Here is a 20,952-nt window from a genome sequence, read left to right on the forward strand (position 1 = left end):
CACACACACACACACACACACACACACACACACACACACACACACACACACACACACACACACACACCTGCCTTGACACTTGCTAACACACAACACAACAGATCAGGTGTGATCATAACTTGACCAAGACATACGTTGTTGTGCCAACCCATGAAAACGTGTGTATTATATGATTGTGTGTGTAATGGCAACAGCCCAAAACCAGTTAGACTCAGTTTACATGGTCAATGGTAAGCTGATATGTTCCACTCTCCCTCTCTCTCTCTCTCTCTCTGATCTGCTTCTTTCCATCCATTGATGATGCTTTGTTTGTTTGTTTGTTTGTTTGTTTGTTTGTTTGTTTCAGATCAAGGGGAAGGTCTCAGATCAAGGGGAACAACTACTTCAAGGTCTCAGATCAAGGGGAACAACTACTTCAAGGTCTCAGAGCAAGGGGAACAACTACTTCAAGGTCTCTTAGCAAGGGGAACAACTACTTCAAGGTCTCAGAGCGATTGAAACGCTATTAGTTAACTAGCTAGCCATTTCACACTGGTTACATAAACATAGTGAAGAAGGACAAAGTGTTAGTTGGGAGGACAGTGGGCGTGTTAGTTGGGAGGACAGTGGGCGTGTTAGTTGGGAGGACAGTGGGCGTGTTAGTTGGGAGGACAGTGGGTGTGTTAGTTGGGAGGACAGTGGGTGTGTTAGTTGGGAGGACAGTGGGTGTGTGTAGGGTGTGTTAGTTGGGAGGACAGTGGGTGTGTTAGTTGGGAGGACAGTGGGCGTGTTAGTTGGGAGGACAGTGGGCGTGTTAGTTGGGAGGACAGTGGGTGTGTGTAGGGTGTGTTAGTTGGGAGGACAGTGGGTGTGTTAGTTGGGAGGACAGTGGGCGTGTTAGTTGGGAGGACAGTGGGTGTGTTAGTTGGGAGGACAGTGGGTGTGTTAGTTGGGAGGACAGTGGGTGTGTTAGTTGGGAGGACAGTGGGTGTGTTAGTTGGGAGGACAGTGGGCGTGTTAGTTGGGAGGACAGTGGGTGTGTTAGTTGGGAGGACAGTGGGCGTGTTAGTTGGGAGGACAGTGGGTGTGTTAGTTGGGAGGACAGTGGGTGTGTTAGTTGGGAGGACAGTGGGTGTGTTAGTTGGGAGGACAGTGGGTGTGTGTAGGGTGTGATAGTTGAGACGACAGTGGGTGTGTGTAGGGTGTGTTAGTTTGTGAGGACAGTGGGTGTGTGTAGGGTGTGTTAGTTGGGAGGATAGTGGGTGTGTTAGTTGGGAGGACAGTGGGTGTGTTAGTTGGGAGGACAGTGGGTGTGTTAGTTGGGAGGACAGTGGGTGTGTGTAGGGTGTGTTAGTTGAGACGACAGTGGGTTTGTGTAGGGTGTGTTAGTTTGTGAGGACAGTGGGTGTTAGTTGGGAAGACAGTGGGTGTGTTAGTTGGGAGGACAGTGGGTGTGTTAGTTGGGAGGACAGTGGGTGTGTTAGTTGGGAGGACAGTGGGTGTGTTAGTTGGGTGTGTTAGTTGGGAGGACAGTGGGCGTGTTAGTTGGGAGGACAGTGGGTGTGTTAGTTGGGAGGACAGTGGGTGTGTTAGTTGGGAGGACAGTGGGTGTGTGTAGGGTGTGTTAGTTGGGAGGACAGTGGGCGTGTTAGTTGGGAGGACAGTGGGTGTGTTAGTTGGGAGGACAGTGGGTGTGTTAGTTGGGAGGACAGTGGGTGTGTGTAGGGTGTGTTAGTTGGGAGGACAGTGGGTGTGTTAGTTGGGAGGACAGTGGGCGTGTTAGTTGGGAGGACAGTGGGCGTGTTAGTTGGGAGGACAGTGGGTGTGTGTAGGGTGTGTTAGTTGGGAGGACAGTGGGTGTGTTAGTTGGGAGGACAGTGGGCGTGTTAGTTGGGAGGACAGTGGGTGTGTTAGTTGGGAGGACAGTGGGTGTGTTAGTTGGGAGGACAGTGGGTGTGTTAGTTGGGAGGACAGTGGGTGTGTTAGTTGGGAGGACAGTGGGCGTGTTAGTTGGGAGGACAGTGGGTGTGTTAGTTGGGAGGACAGTGGGCGTGTTAGTTGGGAGGACAGTGGGTGTGTTAGTTGGGAGGACAGTGGGTGTGTTAGTTGGGAGGACAGTGGGTGTGTTAGTTGGGAGGACAGTGGGTGTGTGTAGGGTGTGATAGTTGAGACGACAGTGGGTGTGTGTAGGGTGTGTTAGTTTGTGAGGACAGTGGGTGTGTGTAGGGTGTGTTAGTTGGGAGGATAGTGGGTGTGTTAGTTGGGAGGACAGTGGGTGTGTTAGTTGGGAGGACAGTGGGTGTGTTAGTTGGGAGGACAGTGGGTGTGTGTAGGGTGTGTTAGTTGAGACGACAGTGGGTTTGTGTAGGGTGTGTTAGTTTGTGAGGACAGTGGGTGTGTTAGTTGGGAAGACAGTGGGTGTGTTAGTTGGGAGGACAGTGGGTGTGTTAGTTGGGAGGACAGTGGGTGTGTTAGTTGGGAGGACAGTGGGTGTGTTAGTTGGGTGTGTTAGTTGGGAGGACAGTGGGTGTGTTAGTTGGGAGGACAGTGGGTGTGTTAGTTGGGAGGACAGTGGGTGTGTTAGTTGGGAGGACAGTGGGTGTGTTAGTTGGGTGTGTTAGTTGGGAGGACAGTGGGTGTGTTAGTTGGGAGGACAGTGGGTGTGTTAGTTGGGAGGACAGTGGGTGTGTTAGTTGGGTGTGTTAGTTGGGAGGACAGTGGGTGTGTGTGTGTAGGGTGTGTTATTTGGGACGACAGTGGGTGTGTGTAGGGTGTGTTAGTTGGGAGGACAGTGAGTGTGTGTAGGGTGTGTTAGTTGGGACGACAGTGAGTGTGTGTAGGGTGTGTTAGTTGGGAGGACAGTGGGTGTGTTAGCTGGGACGACAGTGGGTGTGTGTAGGGTGTGTTAGTTGGGACGACAGTGTGTGTGTGTAGGGTGTGTTAGTTGGGACGACAGTGTGTGTGTGTAGGGTGTGTTAGTTGGGACGACAGTGGGTGTGTGTGTGTAGGGTGTGTTAGTTGGGACGACAGTGGGTGTGTGTGTGTAGGGTGTGTTAGTTGGGACGACAGTGGGTGTGTGTGTGTAGGGTGTGTTAGTTGGGACGACAGTGGGTGTGTGTGTGTAGGGTGTGTTAGTTGGGACGACAGTGGGTGTGTGTAGGGTGTGTTAGTTGGGACGACAGTGGGTGTGTGTGTGTAGGGTGTGTTAGTTGGGACGACAGTGGGTGTGTGTGTGTAGGGTGTGTTAGTTGGGACGACAGTGGGTGTGTGTGTGTAGGGTGTGTTAGTTGGGACGACAGTGGGTGTGTGTGTGTAGGGTGTGTTAGTTGGGACGACAGTGGGTGTGTGTGTGTAGGGTGTGTTAGTTGGGACGACAGTGGGTGTGTGTGTGTAGGGTGTGTTAGTTGGGACGACAGTGGGTGGGTGTGTGTAGGGTGTGTTAGTTGGGACGACAGTGTGTGTGTGTAGGGTGTGTTAGTTGGGACGACAGTGGGTGTGTGTGTGTAGGGTGTGTTAGTTGGGACGACAGTGGGTGTGTGTGTGTAGGGTGTGTTAGTTGGGACGACAGTGGGTGTGGGTGTGTTAGTTGGGACGACAGTGGGCGTGTGTGTGTAGGGTGTGTTAGTTGGGACGACAGTGGGTGTGTGTGTGTAGGGTGTGTTAGCTGGGACGACAGTGGGTGTGTGTAGGGTGTGTTAGTTGGGACGACAGTGTGTGTGTGTAGGGTGTGTTAGTTGGGACGACAGTGGGTGTGTGTGTGTAGGGTGTGTTAGTTGGGACGACAGTGGGTGTGTGTGTGTAGGGTGTGTTAGTTGGGACGACAGTGGGTGTGTGTGTGTGTAGGGTGTGTTAGTTGGGACGACAGTGTGTGTGTGTAGGGTGTGTTAGTTGGGACGACAGTGGGTGTGTGTGTGTAGGGTGTGTTAGTTGGGACGACAGTGGGTGTGTGTGTGTAGGGTGTGTTAGCTGGGACGACAGTGGGTGTGTGTAGGGTGTGTTAGTTGGGACGACAGTGGGTGTGTGTGTGTAGGGTGTGTTAGTTGGGACGACAGTGGGTGTGTGTAGGGTGTGTTAGCTGGGACGACAGTGTGTGTGTGTGTGTAGGGTGTGTTAGTTGGGACGACAGTGGGTGTGTGTGTGTAGGGTGTGTTAGTTGGGACGACAGTGGGTGTGTGTGTGTAGGGTGTGTTAGTTGGGCCGACAGTGGGTGTGTGTGTGTAGGGTGTGTTAGTTGGGCCGACAGTGGGTGTGTGTGTGTAGGGTGTGTTAGTTGGGCCGACAGGCCCCAGAATCTTTATTTCTATGGTTTCCTCTTTTCATCCATAGTTGAGAGACGGGTCCATAAACACCCCTTAGTCTGCAGCACCTCGCTCTCTGGTCCTCTTTCAGCACCAACTACCATGTCATTCTTTCAGAGCATCGGCCAATCAGACACTAGTCCTCAGCTTCAACGTGTTCAGATCTGGAGAGTCTGACCTGAGGAACCGTCCAACCACAGAGAGGAAAGCCAGCGGCTCCGATTAGCCATTTCCTGGTCTATGGAGACATGTCGGGCATGGCACATCAAAGGTCCCTGCCACCCCTTTCCCACAACCTTCCTAATCCCAGAGTATTCCCATTGTTTTAGATTCCCAGCTCCCCCATCTCTCTCTCTCTTACACTGCCCCATAGAGACATAACAGCACACACTTCCCTACTGATGGTTTGTGTTTTATTGTTTTAACAGGGGAGCCCGAACACAGTCCAGAAATTATGCAATCGAGATTTCCACATTTAGGAACTTTGGAGGGGTCTTTACAGCCAGAGTGCAATGGCTGAGCCTCGCCCTGGGTGAACCGCCTTCTTGATCACGGTATCTCTCTTGCCAGGTAAGTATGATCCTACTACTGTAGTGATTGTTATCCATAGAGGGTGTGTTGGTTTAAAACCTGTTAAAGAAATGAACGGCGTAAAGCCACGCCTTCAGGCACCTTTCAGAAGGGGAACTCTCTATCAGCGACAGACACACATTCTACCTTCCTTAAACTTTCCGCAGACTTCATTCTAACCTGAATAGCTGACTGACTGGCCATACATACATTTCCAGTCAGTTGATGAGAGTTCCCATAGTAGCAATATCAGCCAGGAAAAGTGTTCAGTCTCTTGTGAGTGTGGTCAATGGGGGGTGAAGATAGTTCCAACTGATTACCGAGTCCCATCTGAATAACTTACTATGTACCTGGGGGAGTCCTAGCTACCTGATTAAAAACACGTCTTCAAACACAGATCTCAGGCCTCGCTCATTCATCCTGCTTTCCATGACATGCTTCCGCTTTCACGTCTCTTCCCAGCTCTGTGTCTCACTGGAACACAAAGCACAGAGAGGGACCAGGTAAAGGAAGCTATGGCCATATATGGGCACAGGGACACACAGTGCCAGGTGGGTGTGTGGAGAACCGTTAACCTATCGTACCTGAGTACACAAACACACCTTTAAGAAGGCCCCTCCCATTCAACACACACAAGTGTGGTACATCAAACCAAATGCAGCGAGCAGCTCTTGTGACTTCTACGTTATTCAGTTCAACTCTTTGCCTGAACTCAACAATGGACTGACTATTGTTGTCTAAACAAAACCAAGTCAGGTCATGCCAAAAGGAACAATAGAGAGTGAAAAAGACAGTTCTACATGGAACCCAAAAGGGTTCTACCGGAACCCAAAAAGGGTTCTTCCTGGAACCAAAAAGGGTTCTATGGGGACACCAGAAGAAGCCCTTTGGAATGATTTAAAAAAAAAAAGAGTGTAGTGAGAAGAGCCTCACATAGTGACGTCATCAAAGATAGCGCCAACACACTCACTGCACGGTGAACTGATGACCAACATCAAATTATTAAATCCTACCAGTACCAGCAAAACACTTTGTCATGGCAAAATGTCCATCTGTGAGACTTTGCCAAGTAGGACAGGTAAGAGTATGTAGCTATAGAGATCATGTATAGGTATAGAGTATGTAGGTATAGATATCAGGTATAGAGATCAGCTATAGGTATAGAGTATGTAGGTATAGAGATCAGGTATAGGTATAGAGTATGTAGGTATAGAGATCAGGTATAGGTATAGAGTATGTAGGTATAGATATCAGGTATAGAGATCAGGTATAGGTATAGAGTATGTAGGTATAGAGATCAGGTATAGGTATAGAGATCAGGTATAGGTATAGAGTATGTAGGTATAGAGATCAGGTATAGGTATAGTGTATGTAGGTATAGAGATCAGGTATAGGTATAGAGATCAGGTATAGGTATAGAGTATGTAGGTATAGAGATCAGGTATAGGTATAGAGTATGTAGGTAAAGAGATCAGGTATAGGTATAGAGTATGTAGGTAAAGAGATCAGGTATAGGTAAGAGTATGTAGGTATAGAGATCAGGTATAGAGATCAGGTATAGGTATAGAGTATGTAGGTATAGAGATCAGGTATAGGTATAGAGTATGTAGGCATAGAGATCAGGTATAGGTATAGAGTATGTAGGTATAGAGATCAGGTATAGGTATAGAGATCAGGTATAGGTATAGAGTATGTAGGTATAGAGATCAGGTATATAGATCAGGTATAGGCATAGAGTATGTAGGTATAGAGATCAGGTATAGGCATAGAGTATGTAGGTATCGAGATCAGGTATAGGCATAGAGTATGTAGGTATCGAGATCAGGTATAGGTATAGAGTATGTAGGTATGGAGATCAGGTATAGAGATCAGGTATAGGTATAGAGTATGTAGGTATGGAGATCAGGTATAGAGATCAGGTATAGGTATAGAGTATGTAGGTATAGAGATCAGGTATAGGTATAGAGTATGTAGGTATAGAGATCAGGTATAGGTATAGAGTATGTAGGTAAAGAGATCAGGTATAGGTATAGAGTATGTAGGTATGGAGATCAGGTATAGAGATCAGGTATAGGTATAGAGTATGTAGGTATAGAGATCAGGTATAGGTATAGAGTATGTAGGTAAAGAGATCAGGTATAGGTATAGAGTATGTAGGTATGGAGATCAGGTATAGAGATCAGGTATAGGTATAGAGTATGTAGGTATAGAGATCAGGTATAGAAATAGAGTATGTAGGTATAGAGATCAGGTATAGGTATAGAGTATGTAGGTATAGAGATCAGGTATAGGTATAGAGTATGTAGGTATGGAGATCAGGTATAGGTATAGAGTATGTAGGTATAGAGATCAGGTATAGGTAAGAGTATGTAGGTATAGAGATCAGGTATAGGTAAGAGTATGTAGGTAAAGAGATCAGGTATAGGTATAGAGTATGTAGGTATAGAGATCATGTATAGGTAAGAGTATGTAGGTATAGAGATCAGGTATAGAGATCAGGTATAGGTATAGAGTATGTAGGTATAGAGATCAGGTATAGGTATAGAGTATGTAGGTATAGAGATCAGGTATAGGTATAGAGTATGTAGGTAAAGAGATCAGGTATAGGTAAGAGTATGTAGGTATAGAGATCAGGTATAGAGATCAGGTATAGGTATAGAGTATGTAGGTATGGAGATCAGGTATAGAGATCAGGTATAGGTATAGAGTATGTAGGTATAGAGATCAGGTATAGGTATAGAGTATGTAGGTAAAGAGATCAGGTATAGAGATCAGGTATAGAGATAAGGTATAGAGTATGTAGGTATAGAGATCAGGTATAGAGATCAGGTATAGGTATAGAGTATGTAGGTATGGAGATCAGGTATAGAGATCAGGTATAGGTATAGAGTATGTAGGTAAAGAGATCAGGTATAGGTAAGAGTATGTAGGTATAGAGATCAGGTATAGGTATAGAGTATGTAGGTAAAGAGATCAGGTATAGGTATAGAGTATGTAGGTATAGAGATCAGGTATAGGTATAGAGTATGTAGGTAAAGAGATCAGGTATAGGTAAGAGTATGTAGGTATGGAGATCAGGTATAGGTATAGAGTATGTAGGTAAAGAGATCAGGTATAGAGATCAGGTATAGGTATAGAGTATGTAGGTAAAGAGATCAGGTATAGGTAAGAGTATGTAGGTATGGAGATCAGGTATAGGTATAGAGTATGTAGGTAAAGAGATCAGGTATAGAGATCAGGTATAGGTATAGAGTATGTAGGTATAGAGATCAGGTATAGAGATCAGGTATAGGTATAGAGTATGTAGGTAAAGAGATCAGGTATAGGTAAGAGTATGTAGGTAAAGAGATCAGGTATAGGTAAGAGTATGTAGGTATGGAGATCAGGTATAGGTATAGAGTATGTAGGTAAAGAGATCAGGTATAGAGATCAGGTATAGGTATAGAGTATGTAGGTATAGAGATCAGACAGAGAGCAGATTCCCCCTGAGAATCTAATCTCAACCATCAAGATACCGGCTATGCATCGTACCGACAATATCAGGACTAGCACACAGACCTGACACGCAGGCCCGATAAGCACACACACACACACCCACACACACACCTAAACACAAACACACACCCACACACACACCGGACACACAGGCACGATAAGCACACACACACACACACACACACACACACACACACACACACACACACACACACACACACACACACACACACACACACACACACACACACACACACACACACACACACACACACACACACACACACACACACACACACACACACACACACACCGGACACACAGGCACGATAAGCACAGATAGATAGGTAATTTAATTGACAGGCTAAAGCGACAAAGTTTACAAAGTTTATGGCTGACTTTTATCACCAACGAGCACACACACACACACCCACACAACCCCCCCCCACACACACACACACACACACACACACACACACACACACACACACACACACACACACACACACACACACACACACACACACACACACACACACACACACACACACACACAAACACACATAAACACACACACACACACACACACACACACACACACACACACACACACACACACACACACACACACACACACACACACACACACACACACACACACACACACACACACACACACACACACACACACACACAAACACCCACACCCACACACACGCACACACTTGACCTCAGTAAACAACCAAATAAAGTCTTGTGTGAGCTGTTGGCCAGACATTTGGACTGGGGAGTGAGAGAACCAGACAGATTGACTGGGGGAGTGAGAGAACCAGACAGATTGACTGGGGAGTGAGAGAACCAGACAGATTGACTGGGGGAGTGAGAGAACCAGACAGATTGACTGGGGAGTGAGAGAACCAGACAGATTGACTGGGGAGTGAGAGAACCAGACAGATTGACTGGGGGAGTGAGAGAACCAGACAGATTGACTGGGGGAGTGAGAGAACCAGACAGATTGACTGGGGGAGTGAGAGAACCAGACAGATTGACTGGGGGAGTGAGAGAACCAGACAGATTGACTGGGGAGTGAGAGAACCAGACAGTTGGACTGGGGAGTGAGAGAACCAGACAGATTGACTGGGGGAGTGAGAGAACCAGACAGTTGGACTGGGGAGTGAGAGAACCAGACAGATTGACTGGGGGAGTGAGAGAACCAGACAGTTGGACTGGGGAGTGAGAGAACCAGACAGTTGGACTGAGGGAGTGAGAGAACCAGACAGATGGGCTGGGGGAGTGAGAGAACCAGACAGTTGGACTGAGGGAGTGAGAGAACCAGACAGTTGGACTGAGGGAGTGAGAGAACCAGACAGTTGGACTGAGGGAGTGAGAGAACCAGACAGTTGGACTGAGGGAGTGAGAGAACCAGACAGTTGGACTGAGGGAGTGAGAGAACCAGACAGATGGGCTGGGGGAGTGAGAGAACCAGACAGTTGGACTGGGGAGGGAGAGAACCAGAGTAATCTGAGGTGGAACCATAGGAGTGGCTATCATTGTACTGCAGTAACACAAAGAGAAAAGGTGTGTGTGTGTGTGCGTGTGTGTGGGAGAGAGGGTGTGTGCGAGAGGGTGTGTGTGCGGGTGCAAGTGTGGGTGGGCAGGCTTGTGTGTGAAAGGGTGTGAGAGGGTGTGTGTGCGTGGGTGTACGTGAGAGGGTCTGTCTGTGACCGCATTCCTCAGAGGGAGGGGTCACACACACACACGCGCGAATACACCATGCTTTTTGAGCGATCCCTAATCTTCCTGTCTCGGCAGGTAGCATTAGGTCCTAATTTTAGTGTGGCCAATGTTCATGTTTGTCTGTGGAGAAGGAATAGAAGCAGCTAGCATCCTGATCACTAGAAATAGACTGAACGGTTGAAAAGGTCCTGAGAACGTCGTTGTTTGGAGAATCACAAATTTGTAGAAAAAAAGTATTGCTCAGCACTGGAACACATGATGCTCAGACCACTGCCGCTACTACGGCAGTTCACAACATGTTAGCAAACCGTGAGAATACGAAGACGATGATAGCTGATGGAAATAGCGCATAGTTGCTTATTAGCAGTCCTAAACCATTGCCCTAACCTTAACCACACATTGTACATTCCATAAAATAGTAAACCTCCCTGACATCCATTACAGGGTAAACCTCCCTGACACCCATTACAGAGTAAACCTCCCTGACATCCATTACAGAGTAAACCTCCCTGACATCCATTACAGAGTAAACCTCCCTGACATCCATTACAGAGTAAACCTCCCTGACATCCATTACAGAGTAAACCTCCCTGACATCCATTACAGAGTAAACCTCCCTGACATCCATTACAGAGTAAACCTCCCTGACATCCATTACAGAGTAAACCTCCCTGACATCCATTACAGGGTAAACCTCCCTGACATCCATTACAGAGTAAACCTCCCTGACATCCATTACAGAGTAAACCTCCCTGACATCCATTACAGAGTAAACCTCCCTGACATCCATTACAGAGTAAACCTCCCTGACATCCATTACAGAGTAAACCTCCCTGACAACCATTACAGGGTAAACCTCCCTTACATCCATTACAGAGTAAACCTCCCTGATCTCCCTGACATCCATTACAGGGTAAACCTCCCTTACATCCATTACAGAGTAAATCTCCCTGACATCCATTACAGGGTAAACCTCCCTGACATCCATTACAGAGTAAACCTCCCTGACATCCATTACAGAGTAAACCACCCTGACATCCATTACAGGGTAAACCTCCCTGACATCCATTGCAGAGTAAACCTCCCTGACATCCATTACAGGGTAAACCTCCCTTACATCCATTACAGAGTAAACCTCCCTGATCTCCCTGACATCCATTACAGGGTAAACCTCCCTTACATCCATTACAGGGTAAACCTCCCTGACATCCATTACAGGGTAAACCTCCCTGACATCCATTACAGAGTAAACCTCCCTGACATCCATTACAGGGTAAACCTCCCTTACATCCATTACAGGGTAAACCTCCCTGACATCCATTACAGGGTAAACCTCCCTTACATCCATTACAGAGTAAAACTCCCTGACATCCATTACAGGGTAAACCTCCCTGACATCCATTACAGCGTAAACCTCCCTGACATCCATTACAGAGTAAACCTCCCTGACATCCATTACAGAGTAAACCTCCCTGACAACCATTACAGAGTAAACCTCCCTTACATCCATTACAGAGTAAACCTCCCTGACATCCATTACAGAGTAAACCTCCCTGACATCCATTACAGAGTAAACCTCCCTGACATCCATTACAGAGTAAACCTCCCTGACATCCATTACAGAGTAAACCTCCCTGACATCCATTACAGGGTAAACCTCCCTGACATCCATTACAGAGTAAACCTCCCTGACATCCATTACAGAGTAAACCTCCCTGACATCCATTACAGAGTAAACCTCCCTGACATCCATTACAGAGTAAACCTCCCTGACAACCATTACAGAGTAAACCTCCCTGACATCCATTACAGAGTAAACCTCCCTGATCTCCCTGACATCCATTACAGAGTAAACCACCCTGACATCCATTACAGGGTAAACCTCCCTGACATCCATTGCAGAGTAAACCTCCCTGACATCCATTACAGGGTAAACCTCCCTTACATCCATTACAGAGTAAACCTCCCTGATCTCCCTGACATCCATTACAGGGTAAACCTCCCTTACATCCATTACAGGGTAAACCTCCCTGACATCCATTACAGGGTAAACCTCCCTGACATCCATTACAGGGTAAACCTCCCTGACATCCATTACAGGGTAAACCTCCCTTACATCCATTACAGGGTAAACCTCCCTGACATCCATTACAGGGTAAACCTCCCTTACATCCATTACAGAGTAAAACTCCCTGACATCCATTACAGGGTAAACCTCCCTGACATCCATTACAGAGTAAACCTCCCTGACACCCATTACAGAGTAAACCTCCCTGACATCCATTACAGAGTAAACCACCCTGACATCCATTACAGAGTAAACCTCCCTGACATCCATTACAGAGTAAACCTCCCTGACAACCATTACAGAGTAAACCTCCCTGACATCCATTACAGAGTAAACCACCCTGACATCCATTACAGGGTAAACCTCCCTGACATCCATTGCAGGGTAAACCTCCCTGACATCCATTACAGAGTAAACCTCCCTGATCTCCCTGACATCCATTACAGGGTAAACCTCCCTTACATCCATTACAGAGTAAACCTCCCTGACATCCATTACAGGGTAAACCTCCCTGACATCCATTACAGAGTAAACCTCCCTGACAACCATTACAGAGTAAACCTCCCTTACATCCATTACAGAGTAAACCACCCTGACATCCATTACAGGGTAAACCTCCCTGACATCCATTGCAGAGTAAACCTCCCTGACATCCATTACAGGGTAAACCTCCCTTACATCCATTACAGAGTAAACCTCCCTGATCTCCCTGACATCCATTACAGGGTAAACCTCCCTTACATCCATTACAGGGTAAACCTCCCTGACATCCATTACAGGGTAAACCTCCCTGACATCCATTACAGAGTAAACCTCCCTGACATCCATTACAGGGTAAACCTCCCTTACATCCATTACAGGGTAAACCTCCCTGACATCCATTACAGGGTAAACCTCCCTTACATCCATTACAGAGTAAACCTCCCTGACATCCATTACAGGGTAAACCTCCCTGACATCCATTACAGAGTAAACCTCCCTGACACCCATTACAGAGTAAACCTCCCTGACATCCATTACAGAATAAACCACCCTGACATCCATTACAGAGTAAACCTCCCTGACAACCATTACAGAGTAAACCTCCCTGACATCCATTACAGAGTAAACCACCCTGACATCCATTACAGGGTAAACCTCCCTGACATCCATTGCAGGGTAAACCTCCCTGACATCCATTACAGAGTAAACCTCCCTGATCTCCCTGACATCCAGTACAGGGTAAACCTCCCTTACATCCATTACAGAGTAAACCTCCCTGATCTCCCTGACATCCATTACAGGGTAAACCTCCCTTACATCCATTACAGAGTAAACCTCCCTGACATCCATTACAGGGTAAACCTCCCTTACATCCATTACAGAGTAAACCTCCCTGACATCCATTACGGGGTAAACCTCCCTGACATCCATTACAGAGTAAACCTCCCTGATCTCCCTGACATCCATTACAGAGTAAACCTCCCTGACATCCATTACAGGGTAAACCTCCCTGACATCCATTACAGAGTAAACCTCCCTGACACCCATTACAGAGTAAAACTCCCTGATCTCCCTGACATCCATTACAGAGTAAACCTCCCTGACATCCATTACAGAGTAAACCTCCCTGACATCCATTACAGAGTAAACCTCCCTGACATCCATTACAGGGTAAACCTCCCTGACATCCATTACAGAGTAAACCTCCCTGATCTCCCTGACATCCATTACAGAGTAAACCTCCCTGACATCCATTACAGAGTAAACCTCCCTGATCTCCCTGACATCCATTACATAGTAAACCTCCCTGACATCCATTACAGAGTAAACCTACCTGACATCTATTACAGGGTAAACCTCCCTGACATCCATTACAGAGTAAACCTCCCTGACATCCATTACAGAGTAAACCTCCCTGACATCCATTACAGAGTAAACCTCCCTGACATCCATTACAGAGTAAACCTCCCTGACAACCATTACAGAGTAAACCTCCCTTACATCCATTACAGAGTAAACCTCCCTATTCTCCCTGACATCCATTACAGGGTAAACCCCCCTTACATCCATTACAGAGTAAACCTCCCTGACATCCATTACAGGGTAAACCTCCCTGACATCCATTACAGAGAGTAAACCTCCCTGACATCCATTACAGGGTAAACCTCCCTTACATCCATTACAGGGTAAACCTCCCTGACATCCATTACAGGGTAAACCTCCCTTACATCCATTACAGAGTAAAACTCCCTGACATCCATTACAGGGTAAACCTCCCTGACATCCATTACAGAGTAAACCTCCCTGACACCCATTACTGAGTAAATCTCCCTGACATCCATTGCAGAGTAAACCACCCTGACATCCATTACAGAGTAAACCTCCCTGACATCCATTACAGAGTAAACCTCCCTGACAACCATTACAGAGTAAACCTCCCTGACATCCATTACAGAGTAAACCACCCTGACATCCATTACAGGGTAAACCTCCCTGACATCCATTGCAGGGTAAACCTCCCTGACATCCATTACAGAGTAAACCTCCCTGATCTCCCTGACATCCATTACAGGGTAAACCTCCCTTACATCCATTACAGAGTAAACCTCCCTGACATCCATTACAGTGTAAACCTCCCTGACATCCATTACAGAGTAAACCTCCCTGACAACCATTACAGAGTAAACCTCCCTTACATCCATTACAGAGTAAACCACCCTGACATCCATTACAGGGTAAACCTCCCTGACATCCATTGCAGAGTAAACCTCCCTGACATCCATTACAGAGTAAACCTCCCTGACATCCATTACAGGGTAAACCTCCCTTACATCCATTGCAGAGTAAACCTCCCTGACATCCATTACAGGGTAAACCTCCCTGACATCCATTACAGAGTAAACCTCCCTGACATCCATTACAGGGTAAACCTCCCTGACATCCATTACAGAGTAAACCTCCCTGACATCCATTACAGAGTAAACCTCCCTTACATCCATTACAGGGTAAACCTATAATAATAAAATAATAATAAATGCCATTTAGCAGACGCTTTTATCCAAAGCGACTTACAGTCATGTGTGCATACATTCTACGTATGGGTGCATACATACATTCTACGTATGGGTGGTCCCGGGGATCGAACCCACTACCCTGGCATTACAAGCGCCATGCTCTACCAACTGAGCTACAGCTACAGAACCTCCCTTACATCCATTACAGAGTAAACCTCCCTGATCTCCCTGACATCCATTACAGGGTAAACCTCCCTTACATCCATTACAGGGTAAACCTCCCTGACATCCATTACAGAGTAAACCTCCCTGACATCCATTACAGGGTAAACCTCCCCTACATCCATTACAGGGTAAACCTCCCTGACATCCATTACAGGGTAAACCTCCCTTACATCCATTACAGAGTAAACCTCCCTGACATCCATTACAGGGTAAACCTCCCTGACATCCATTACAGAGTAAACCTCCCTGACACCCATTACAGAGTAAACCTCCCTGACATCCATTACAGAGTAAACCACCCTGACATCCATTACAGAGTAAACCTCCCTGACATCCATTACAGAGTAAACCTCCCTGACAACCATTACAGAGTAAACCTCCCTGACATCCATTACAGAGTAAACCACCCTGACATCCATTACAGGGTAAACCTCCCTGACATCCATTGCAGGGTAAACCTCCCTGACATCCATTACAGAGTAAACCTCCCTGATCTCCCTGACATCCATTACAGGGTAAACCTCCCTTACATCCATTACAGAGTAAACCTCCCTGACATCCATTACAGGGTAAACCTCCCTGACATCCATTACAGAGTAAACCTCCCTGACAACCATTACAGAGTAAACCTCCCTTACATCCATTACAGAGTAAACCACCCTGACATCCATTACAGGGTAAACCTCCCTGACATCCATTGCAGAGTAAACCTCCCTGACATCCATTACAGGGTAAACCTATAATAACCTCCCATCCATTACAGAGTAAACCTCCCTGACATCCATTACAGGGTAAACCTCCCTGACATCCATTACAGAGTAAACCTCCCTGACAACCATTACAGAGTAAACCTCCCTTACACCCATTACAGAGTAAAACTCCCTGACATCCATTACAGAGTAAACCTCCCTGATCTCCCTGACATCCATTACAGAGTAAACCTCCCTGACATCCATTACAGAGTAAACCTCCCTGACATCCATTACAGAGTAAACCTCCCTGACATCCATTACAGGGTAAACCTCCCTGACATCCATTACAGAGTAAACCTCCCTCGATCTCCCTGACATCCATTACAGAGTAAACCTCCCTGACATCCATTACAGAGTAAACCTCCCTGACATCCATTACAGAGTAAACCTCCCTGACATCTATTACAGGGTAAACCTCCCTTACATCCATTACAGAGTAAACCTCCCTGACATCTATTACAGGGTAAACCTCCCTTACATCCATTACAGAGTAAACCTCCCTGATCTCCCTGACATCCATTACAGGGTAAACCTCCCTGACATCCATTACAGGGTAAACCTCCCTGACTTCCATTACAGAGTAAACCTCCCTGACATCCATTACAGGGTAAACCTCCCTTACATCCATTACAGAGTAAACCTCCCTGACATCCATTACAGGGTAAACCTCCCTGACAACCATTACAGAGTAAACCTCCCTGACATCCATTACAGAGTAAACCACCCTGACATCCATTACAGGGTAAACCTCCCTGACATCCATTGCAGGGTAAACCTCCCTGACATCCATTACAGAGTAAACCTCCCTGATCTCCCTGACATCCAGTACAGGGTAAACCTCCCTTACATCCATTACAGAGTAAACCTCCCTGATCTCCCTGACATCCATTACAGGGTAAACCTCCCTTACATCCATTACAGAGTAAACCTCCCTGACATCCATTACAGGGTAAACCTCCCTTACATCCATTACAGAGTAAACCTCCCTTACATCCATTACAGAGTAAACCACCCTGACATCCATTACAGGGTAAACCTCCCTGACATCCATTGCAGAGTAAACCTCCCTGACATCCATTACAGAGTAAACCTCCCTGACATCCATTACAGGGTAAACCTCCCTGACATCCATTGCAGAGTAAACCTCCCTGACATCCATTACAGGGTAAACCTCCCTGACATCCATTACAGAGTAAACCTCCCTGACATCCATTACAGGGTAAACCTCCCTGACATCCATTACAGAGTAAACCTCCCTGACATCCATTACAGAGTAAACCTCCCTTACATCCATTACAGGGTAAACCTATAATAATAAAATAATAATAAATGCCATTTAGCAGACGCTTTTATCCAAAGCGACTTACAGTCATGTGTGCATACATTCTACGTATGGGTGCATACATACATTCTACGTATGGGTGGTCCCGGGGATCGAACCCACTACCCTGGCATTACAAGCGCCATGCTCTACCAACTGAGCTACAGCTACAGAACCTCCCTTACATCCATTACAGAGTAAACCTCCCTGATCTCCCTGACATCCATTACAGGGTAAACCTCCCTTACATCCATTACAGGGTAAACCTCCCTGACATCCATTACAGGGTAAACCTCCCTGACATCCATTACAGAGTAAACCTCCCTGACATCCATTACAGGGTAAACCTCCCTTACATCCATTACAGGGTAAACCTCCCTGACATCCATTACAGGGTAAACCTCCCTTACATCCATTACAGAGTAAACCTCCCTGACATCCATTACAGGGTAAACCTCCCTGACATCCATTACAGAGTAAACCTCCCTGACACCCATTACAGAGTAAACCTCCCTGACATCCATTACAGAGTAAACCACCCTGACATCCATTACAGAGTAAACCTCCCTGACATCCATTACAGAGTAAACCTCCCTGACACCCATTACAGAGTAAAACTCCCTGATCTCCCTGACATCCATTACAGAGTAAACCTCCCTGACATCCATTACAGAGTAAACCTCCCTGACATCCATTACAGAGTAAACCTCCCTGACATCCATTACAGGGTAAACCTCCCTGACATCCATTACAGAGTAAACCTCCCTGATCTCCCTGACATCCATTACAGAGTAAACCTCCCTGACATCCATTACAGAGTAAACCTCCCTGATCTCCCTGACATCCATTACATAGTAAACCTCCCTGACATCCATTACAGAGTAAACCTACCTGACATCTATTACAGGGTAAACCTCCCTGACATCCATTACAGAGTAAACCTCCCTGACATCCATTACAGAGTAAACCTCCCTGACATCCATTACAGAGTAAACCTCCCTGACATCCATTACAGAGTAAACCTCCCTGACAACCATTACAGAGTAAACCTCCCTTACATCCATTACAGAGTAAACCTCCCTATTCTCCCTGACATCCATTACAGGGTAAACCCCCCTTACATCCATTACAGAGTAAACCTCCCTGACATCCATTACAGGGTAAACCTCCCTGACATCCATTACAGAGTAAACCTCCCTGACATCCATTACAGGGTAAACCTCCCTTACATCCATTACAGGGTAAACCTCCCTGACATCCATTACAGGGTAAACCTCCCTTACATCCATTACAGAGTAAAACTCCCTGACATCCATTACAGGGTAAACCTCCCTGACATCCATTACAGAGTAAACCTCCCTGACACCCATTACTGAGTAAATCTCCCTGACATCCATTGCAGAGTAAACCACCCTGACATCCATTACAGAGTAAACCTCCCTGACATCCATTACAGAGTAAACCTCCCTGACAACCATTACAGAGTAAACCTCCCTGACATCCATTACAGAGTAAACCACCCTGACATCCATTACAGGGTAAACCTCCCTGACATCCATTGCAGGGTAAACCTCCCTGACATCCATTACAGAGTAAACCTCCCTGATCTCCCTGACATCCATTACAGGGTAAACCTCCCTTACATCCATTACAGAGTAAACCTCCCTGACATCCATTACAGTGTAAACCTCCCTGACATCCATTACAGAGTAAACCTCCCTGACAACCATTACAGAGTAAACCTCCCTTACATCCATTACAGAGTAAACCACCCTGACATCCATTACAGGGTAAACCTCCCTGACATCCATTGCAGAGTAAACCTCCCTGACATCCATTACAGAGTAAACCTCCCTGACATCCATTACAGGGTAAACCTCCCTTACATCCATTGCAGAGTAAACCTCCCTGACATCCATTACAGGGTAAACCTCCCTGACATCCATTACAGAGTAAACCTCCCTGACATCCATTACAGGGTAAACCTCCCTGACATCCATTACAGAGTAAACCTCCCTGACATCCATTACAGAGTAAACCTCCCTTACATCCATTACAGGGTAAACCTATAATAATAAAATAATAATAAATGCCATTTAGCAGACGCTTTTATCCAAAGCGACTTACAGTCATGTGTGCATACATTCTACGTATGGGTGCATACATACATTCTACGTATGGGTGGTCCCGGGGATCGAACCCACTACCCTGGCATTACAAGCGCCATGCTCTACCAACTGAGCTACAGCTACAGAACCTCCCTTACATCCATTACAGAGTAAACCTCCCTGATCTCCCTGACATCCATTACAGGGTAAACCTCCCTACATCCATTACAGGGTAAACCTCCCTGACATCCATTACAGAGTAAACCTCCCTGACATCCATTACAGGGTAAACCTCCCCTACATCCATTACAGGGTAAACCTCCCTGACATCCATTACAGGGTAAACCTCCCTTACATCCATTACAGAGTAAACCTCCCTGACATCCATTACAGGGTAAACCTCCCTGACATCCATTACAGAGTAAACCTCCCTGACACCCATTACAGAGTAAACCTCCCTGACATCCATTACAGAGTAAACCACCCTGACATCCATTACAGAGTAAACCTCCCTGACATCCATTACAGAGTAAACCTCCCTGACAACCATTACAGAGTAAACCTCCCTGACATCCATTACAGAGTAAACCACCCTGACATCCATTACAGGGTAAACCTCCCTGACATCCATTGCAGGGTAAACCTCCCTGACATCCATTACAGAGTAAACCTCCCTGATCTCCCTGACATCCATTACAGGGTAAACCTCCCTTACATCCATTACAGAGTAAACCTCCCTGACATCCATTACAGGGTAAACCTCCCTGACATCCATTACAGAGTAAACCTCCCTGACAACCATTACAGAGTAAACCTCCCTTACATCCATTACAGAGTAAACCACCCTGACATCCATTACAGGGTAAACCTCCCTGACATCCATTGCAGAGTAAACCTCCCTGACATCCATTACAGGGTAAACCTATAATAACCTCCCATCCATTACAGAGTAAACCTCCCTGACATCCATTACAGGGTAAACCTCCCTGACATCCATTACAGAGTAAACCTCCCTGACAACCATTACAGAGTAAACCTCCCTTACACCCATTACAGAGTAAAACTCCCTGACATCCATTACAGAGTAAACCTCCCTGATCTCCCTGACATCCATTACAGAGTAAACCTCCCTGACATCCATTACAGAGTAAACCTCCCTGACATCCATTACAGAGTAAACCTCCCTGACATCCATTACAGGGTAAACCTCCCTGACATCCATTACAGAGTAAACCTCCCTCGATCTCCCTGACATCCATTACAGAGTAAACCTCCCTGACATCCATTACAGAGTAAACCTCCCTGACATCCATTACAGAGTAAACCTCCCTGACATCTATTACAGGGTAAACCTCCCTTACATCCATTACAGAGTAAACCTCCCTGACATCTATTACAGGGTA

At 46.4% G+C, this 20,952-nt stretch overlaps 1 long non-coding RNA gene and 1 pseudogene across 1 annotated transcript in view; both read right to left on the minus strand.

Moving 5' to 3' along the window:
• LOC124044232 overlaps nt 1-20,952 on the minus strand; it is a 91,081-nt gene that overhangs the window by 13,218 nt on the left and 56,911 nt on the right. The window lies entirely within an intron of this gene.
• LOC124044766 lies at nt 4,701-4,855 on the minus strand (annotated as a pseudogene).

The sequence above is a fragment of the Oncorhynchus gorbuscha genome, linkage group LG09 (genome assembly GCF_021184085.1).
Source record: "Oncorhynchus gorbuscha isolate QuinsamMale2020 ecotype Even-year linkage group LG09, OgorEven_v1.0, whole genome shotgun sequence".
Lineage (NCBI taxonomy): Eukaryota > Metazoa > Chordata > Actinopteri > Salmoniformes > Salmonidae > Oncorhynchus > Oncorhynchus gorbuscha.